Source organism: Capsicum annuum, chromosome 3 (assembly GCF_002878395.1).
Source record: "Capsicum annuum cultivar UCD-10X-F1 chromosome 3, UCD10Xv1.1, whole genome shotgun sequence".
NCBI lineage: Eukaryota > Viridiplantae > Streptophyta > Magnoliopsida > Solanales > Solanaceae > Capsicum > Capsicum annuum.
In genome coordinates, this window is record NC_061113.1 from 155,681,696 (window position 1) to 155,690,182 (window position 8,487).

Consider the following 8,487-nt stretch of genomic DNA (forward strand, 5'->3'; position numbering starts at 1 on the left):
AACATAGTAAAGTAAATACATACGTGGTCATTCCATGTGGGTTCCTTATTATAGATAATGGTAGCGCCAAGACTCCTAACTGGGTTGATACTAGTTGCAGTGATTGGAATTGTAGCCAAATACACTAGGAACACTGCAAATCCAATTGGCAATGGTGCCAAGATCTATGTATTAATTAGACGAATAACAATCCAATTAATTTCGACGCCACTATATTACATAATATTATTATTGCTAGGTATATGCCAGCAGTACTTATCGGTACATGGGAATCTCGGGCACTGTATTTGGCATCACTGGCAGAAAAAACAGTGTTACAAGAACAAAGGTTTCAATTATTTCAGCGTCCAGGCCATCGCCCTTGGTGTAACCAACATTTACAACATTGGTTTCATCACCCTTTGTTTCATAAAGAGTCTTTCCGAACACTTTGACAACACCAGCACCACAGATGGCTCCAAGACATTGCATCACCATGTAGAACAATTCCCGTGTCAAAGACAATTTCCTCGCCAAGAATAATCTAAATGTCACTACCAGATTCGTGTGTCCCCCTGCACAACGAATAGTCAATACAAGAATTCATCTAACATCGAAAAAAGTATTACTCCATATAAAATGAAAAAATATTTACCTGAAATACCGGTAGTACAGTAGACTAAGGCAAAGATCATGCCACCCAAAGCCCAAGCAATGTCTTGAATTCCAACAGTTGAACATTTGGATTCAGATTTGGAGACACCCATGATGGTTAAAATAGTGATATAAAGGAAGAGGAAATTGGCAACAAACTCAGCAATTCCAGCACGATAGAAGGACCAGGACATCAATTCCCCTAGCTCAAGCAGGGGCCTGGAGGTGGCTCCTTGTATTCCTTGTCTTTACTTTGTGCTGTTGTCCCAATTGCTTGCCTCTCTAAGTATTTGTTAGCACCCAATCTCACATCCTCTTCTCTATGCTTCATTTCTCTCTCTCAACAGCCTAATAAATGATCAACAAAAAGTAGTCTCAATTCCGATTTTCTTTATAATTGATGGGCTGAGTGAGTGAATGAGTGAAGAGGATGGGTTTATATTAGCTATTTTGAGTAGGCTAAAGGAGCCCCGGGTAATGAGCATTACTGATTTAAGTAGCCGTGAACATTAATGTTTTTTCATTTTTTTAATAAAAATTATTTTAATTTAATGAAAAAAAGTAAAAAGCATAGTGTTTGACCATAAAAATTCCAAATATAATTTAGGATTGTATTTTGGAAAAGTGAAAACAATAAAAATTTATTTTTACTTTTTCATTCCTATTTCTCTTACAAAATTTTAAAAATAACTTTAATTTATTTTCATAGCCAAACACAATTCTAACTTCAATTTCAACTCTATTTTTAACTTTAAAAAATTATGTTTTCATGGACAAATAGAACCTAAGTTCCATTGTCATTGCGACCGACCATTCATAATTCAACAGTTTGGCTCATTAGTCTTTTCATGCGGATAGGTGCTGGGTACTACAAAACACTGTTGTTTTCTACAAAATAAATAATACTCTCTCTGTTTTAAATAAAATGATTTACTTTTCTTTTAATTCATTTTAAAAGGAATAATTTATTATTTTTTTTGATAATATTTTAATTTTAACTTTTCATATAACATATTTAGAATTACAAAATTAAAAGGTATATTAGTATATTTAACACAATTTTAATTAAAGATCAAATGACGTAAAGTCATCTTTACTTTTTAAATATTTTGTCAAGTAGAAGTAGATATTTTTTTTTGAGTTGAAATAAGTAGTTGCATTGTGGAAGGAGGCGTTAGATTTAGGATTTGCGGTGTTTATCTATTGTAGCTTTACATTTTAGCATAGTTAGATCCTAGGTGGCACAAGGATGTCTATATGACTGCAACATTTATTTCATAATGGGACCAGTCCGGCCACCGCCCACTTTGGTTCTGTGGTGGAAAATTAAACTTTGGAGATGGAATACTCGGCTATTCCAAACTTCTGATTGCTTCTCTGGCCATACTTGACCGCACCTAGACTTCTTTCAGTGACTAATGTTTTGAGTTACAGTTACCACCTTTTATTTGTGGATCTAAGTTTTTAATAATGTAAGATAGTACAAATTCACACTATCATTATCATTTAATCTATGATGATATGATTTTATTAATTTATCAATTTATATTTAGATGTACTATTATCATATAAATGATTTGATTGTATAAATATTTTTACTATAACTCTTTATTTAAAGTGATATTTTTTGTATATAAAATCAGAACCCAAACATTACTAAGTATATGTTTCTGTGACAAACAAAGGCCAATAAAACCGATTGACTCGTTTACTTATAGATCATTAGGGTAGGTATAGTTATTATCAATCAATCTGTTGTTTTATTAACATAGTTGAACTAATTTTCAAATACAGAGTAGTGTGATTAACTCTGTAGGAATAGCTCTTTCTAGAATTGGGAAGTGTAGTACTTTCAGTTTTACAGCTACGATTTTCGTTTTCTGTGTCGGTAGCTTTTGTGAATAGTAAACACCACGTTTTCTTTGTATGTATTTCATTCATCTCAAAATAATTGAAATGTGTAGATTTTATGTAATTTTTAGGGGTTGTTTGGAAAGGTATATAAGAATAGCACAAAATATGATGTATTGGTAATGTTAGTATTTGTTATGTTTGTATTTGGTGTAGTAAAAATAACTTGCACTGCATATTTTTTGAACCAAAAAATTATTATAAAATATCCTCCACAAATATAATGAAAATTATTTGAAAATTTTTTTGAGGGGCTACTGTGTTTTGCTCATGCTAATGCATCCATTAAAGTCTCTTGCATTTTAATATCAAGGTTTTCCATTTATTAGTTATGCACAACATAATGTACAATAGAAGATATAACTAATGCAAAATTGAAAAAAATTACCAAATAATGTATTAATAATACATAGGGCTAATGCAAGCAATATATCCCACCAAACAATTTTTAAAAATAAAATAATAATATGGAGTGTAATTTGACTAATATATTTTTTATTAATTATTTAATTTTTATCTATTTACGTGCATTTTAATTCTAAAATAATATTAATAAAATTTAAAAAATAATTAATTATATTATGATCTTTTAAATATATGAATTATTTTGAGATAAATTTATTTTTAATAAACATTCAACTATTTTAAGAGAGAAGGAATAAGTATTTAATTTCGATGGACACATGATCAAAGCCTGCTTGATTCGCTTTGTTTCATTCTAAAGATTTCAAAATTCATTGCTTTTAGTCAAAGACTACAGATATCATAATCTTGTTGGAAACAGAAAAGAACCATCTAGCATGATGGTTGTTGTGGCCAATTTTGTCAACCATGTGCCTAGTATCATGATCTTAATAAATGATTAATTAATGTAATTGTAAAATGATTAAAGCTTAAAAAAATAAGGAAGTATTGTTGGAGTTTATGAAATTTTGGTGATTGACAAGATAGCTGAAACATATTAGTTGAAGTGGTTCAAGATAGTTGAAACATGTTAGTTGAAGTGGTTCATTGATATTCAGGCGAAAGACGGGTTGTCCACAAAGAGTTCACTACTATGAGGGGACAAGAGCACTAGGTTTCAGGAATGGATAAGTTGATGCAGTTGATAAACCCAAAGTAATCATCACAAGTAGAATAGAAAACATTGAGTGTGATTACAACACTTGAAGATAAGAGAAGAGGAGTTGAAGAAGGAGTTCTTTTTAATGACATTTCTGGTCATTTTTGGTAATTTCGCTTATATTCGCCGTTAAAGATTTTGTTATAGCTGGCCCAAGTAATTTACGACTTGCTGGAACTGATAGTTCGGTTACTAGGCAGTTCATTTATTTTTTAGAATCAATTTTCCATTTAGAAGTCTCTATTGGTTCAAAATGACCACCGAGCAAAAACCTCAGACAATGATCTCGAATGCAAATTTCGACTGCTCCAACAGCTTCGAAATATCAATTTTGGGATAGGTAGACCCTTGGTTCGGGTCCACTGCACCTGAGCTCATTTTGACCCGTTAGTCGGAAAGTCGAAAGTGAAAGATATGGGTATGGGACCCATAAGTGTCCTAAATGACCTCAGATGGAAATTTCATCTTCGCTAATGTGTCCACAACGTCAAATTTAGTAGGGTTACATAGTTTACAACAACAACAACATACCCAGTGTATTCCCACCTAGTGGGGTCTGGGGAGGGTAGAGTCTACCCAGACCATACCATTACCTCAAGAGAAGTAGAAAGGCTGTTTCCGATAGACCCCCGGCTTAGGACCAATAACAGTATAACCAATACAAAAAGTAAGCGCATATAAACTAGTATGGTACACCAAAAAAAACTAACAGTATAACAAACACAAAATATAAGTGCATAGTAAACAAGTACGGGATTCAAAAAATCCAACACCACTAGCCCCAAAAACTACAGCTACAACACTACAAACCAAAAACTCCACAACCAAAGGAGCACTTCCCTATTACTACCGTCGTGCTCCCACCCCCTAACCCTCTACCCTAATCCGCATCCTCTATACCTACCTATCAAGGGTCATGTCTTCTGTAAGCTGTAATTGCTCCATATCATGCCTAATCACCTCCCTCTAATAATTCTTCGGTCTATCTCTAGCTCACCTAAAACCATCCATAGCTAGAGACTCACACCTCTGTACTGGAGCATCAGGGCCCCTCCTCATCACATGCCCTAACCAATGTAGCCTTACTTCTCGCAACTTATATTTCACCGAGGCAACTCCCACCTTCTCCCAAATAATCTCATTCCTTACCCTATCTTTCCTGGTATGTCCACACATCCATCTCAACATTCACATCTCTGCCACCTTCACCATTTAGATATGGGAGTTCTTAACTAGCCAAAACTCCGCTCCATACAGCATAGCCATCTGGACTACCTCTCTGTAGAACTTACCTTTAAGCTTTGGGGGCACCTTCTTATCATAAAGGACTCCCGAGCCTCCACTTCAACAACCTTGCCCCAATACAATGTGTGATATCGTCGTCAATCTCACCATTACCCTAAATTATTGACCTCAGATACTTCAAACTCTCCCTTTTCTGGATGGAAAGGTTACATAGTTTATTTATAAAAATCGAGGTCCGAATGAGTCTCAAAAGTCAAAAACTAGTTTTGACCTTGCTTGCACCGGAGCATGGAGATCGATGCCAATGACTGGCGATTGTGAGAGCATAATTGCGGCCCTATGCAGTGCGAACGCGGTACCTCTTTGCGTAGTAGGGTTATAAATAGCCCCCTTGGTCGAGTTTTGACCATTTTCCACCTCCCTTTGAGCGCTAGAAACCCTAGAATGGCATGATAACGTTAAATTGAGTCTTGAGTGTGAGTTGGAAGTTTGTTTAACATATATTTTCATGATTAAAAATGAATTGAAAGTAAGAATCCTTTCATTTCATGCTTTAATTTCTTAGACTTTTGGCAAAAAACCCCAAATTGCTTGAGGGCTTGATTTTAGCCCAAATAAGCTAGGGTTTTATTGATTCTTGAGGTTTATAATTTCCTAATGGTATTTGTTCGCTTGATTGATCTTGGAAACGTGTTTTCTGTATGTTGGACCCACTTGAGGTTTTGTGGTGTCATTTTTGGACCCAAAACACAATGGTACAATATAGGTATCGATATTCTGGTTATAATGTGCAGATTGTATTTTTGATAGCGTGGCACCTTGAAGAAGCTTCTCGAAAGGGATAAGCAAAGATTTAGTAGATTATTGAGCATTCGTCTGATTTGAGGTAGGCTAGGTTTATCCCTTACTAGATTAATCTATGTTTAAATATAATTGTGAAATCTTATTAGATTTGGCTAGGTTTTAAATATTGGTTTGATGAAATGCAAGACTTGGTTAGTTGGACGAATTAAGCTATATTAATCTTAGAGGTTGAAAATTTGACTTGTTTCCCATTATTTTTAGGTAGAATAAACTTCATTGCTTATGTTTAGTATGAGAATGCCTTAAAACACTTAGCCTTAAGTGAAATGCTCTAGTTGATCATACTTAGAGTAAGTTGGAATTAGTTGCTAATACTAGTGAAGAGTGCCTTAGTTCTATTGGACTTAGTAAAAGTGCTTGAGTAGAATATCTACCTTAGGGCTTATTGTGGCTTTCCTTACATCTAAGAGTTGATTTAGATAGCATAGCCTAGTCCGGGGTAGAAATTGACTTGAAATGCATTCGGATATTTAGATGTGGGCTTATTGACCCACCTTACGGTAAGACATGTGATTAGTTCCATTGAACTCTTATGCTTAGTAATTTACTAGAGAGTACCCTTTTTGTGGCAATATTAACGATTTTTGGTACTTGTTGGTTATGTGGAATGGCATTGGAAATGATTCCTAAGTGACTAGGCCTTTTTCTTCCTTAGCCAAGCTACTAATTATGTTACTGTGATTTACTATTGTTTGGGCTAATGAACATGATATTAAATGAGCCGTTGACAATAATATGGCCTAAGCCATGAATAATGTTATCAAACATGCTATGAATAAGCTACTAATATTATTTCATGCTTTGGCCATCGTTCATACTAATGATAAACTATCTTTACGTCAATAATAGGCCAACGAATACTTTACTAATGAGCCATTGTTCATGATATTGCTTATGGTTATGCTCAAGGTATAAATTACTAGATTATGGATTATGTAAAGACGAGTCACTGATTATACCTTTGATTAAGACATTGTCTAGACTAGCATTCGAACTGTTAGTTAAACTATTTTCCAAGTTATGATCATGCTTAATAATTATGCTAATAAATCATAGTGGAAACGATAATGTAAATGGCGCTAGACGGAATGCTTATTGGCTATATACAAGAATGCTATATAAATTATATTTGGACTTATGTTATGCTTTTGTCTAGTAAACAAACTAGTAATTATGCTAGAAAGCCTTCAAGTTGCTAATAATATGAGTCATGATACTTAGGGTTATAGAAGGTATATTTATTGACTACATGAGAAGATATGCTACTAACCATGTTGAACCCATTAATGCTTTGTAACATTCATTCTATGTATATTCATAAATTTATGGATAAATTGTCCTTGATGACGAATAAAGAGTTATGAAGGTATGCTTATCCTTAATTCTCATTTACATTAACCCTCGTGGGTCTTTTCATTTACTTTAGCCCTCGTGGGGCTTGCACCTTACTTTATCCCTCGTGGGACTTGTCATTTACTTGAATTTTACTTTAGCCATCATGGGTCTTGTCATTTACTTTAGCCCATGCAAGGCTCGTTCTTTATTATTGATATATTGATGATATGATGATGCCTAATAAGTCTGGAGAATATATTGATGCTATGATGATGCTCGATAAGGCCAGGAGATATTGTGATGATAACCGGCAAGGCCGAAGGATATTGTGATGATATAATGATACTTGGTTTGTCCGGATGATATTGTTATATTATATTGATATCCGTTAAGGCCCAAAGATAATATGATGATACCCAACAAGGTCAGAGGATGATTGTTTATGTGCCTACGCGTACATCTATTGGTTTGAGTCCGACTAGCTTTATGTATAGCAATTATATGTTTTTTTATGTTCTTGTATAGTTGAGTATTATGTTGATATAATAGATGTTGGTTATATTCTTCTAATGAGTAAGGTATGAAGTGGTATAGTTGTTGATTTAAGAATGAAAGATGCTTAGTGGTGGATATTGCTTAAGTAGATAATAGTGACTAATGGATTAGTGAAACTTAGTGATAAAGAGGACTAGTGGCATAGATGACTATTAATAGTAATGATTAACTTATTATGGAGTTTTGTGATAATGGGTTAGCAATGGTGGTGATTAGTTATTATTGATGACTAAGTTTATGATGTTGATTAGTTAAGAGGGAATTTATGGATTAATGATGCTAGAGAATAAAATATGTTAGTTAATATATGGATAATGAATAAATAGTAATTTGTAACGCCCCAAGAACCCATCCCGAGACATCACACGGTGCTTAAGGTCACACGTGGCCTTAAGCTAACCCTCTAAGCCTGTCATCACTTTCAGAACTCACTATAACACAAATCATGCTAAGATAAAGAGGAATAAGCATGTCATGACCATGCTTAGATACAAAATAATACTATCTTATACAACCAAAATACTGAGATTCTGTACATACTGGCACATTAATCTGACAAAGCCTCTACTACATAAGACTGAGGAGCCATTGGGACAGATCCTCAACTGAATCATACTGAATTGAAAATAAACGACCATCAATCAACAAGACAAAATTAAAGATACATGTCCTCGAACCATGAGGACTCACCAACTGCACATATGTAGAAGAAGGTACTCAAATATTACTGTCGCTGCTAAGACTGAGCACCTGAACCTATATCACAATGAAATATAGAATACAAAAGAGTATAGGAGTCAGTACTTGGGAACGTACTGAGT

At 34.2% G+C, this 8,487-nt stretch overlaps 1 pseudogene; it reads right to left on the reverse strand.

Annotated features, from left to right (window-relative positions):
• On the reverse strand, nucleotides 1-1,083 carry LOC107866271 (annotated as a pseudogene).
• Nucleotides 1,084-8,487: the final 7,404 nt, after the last annotated feature.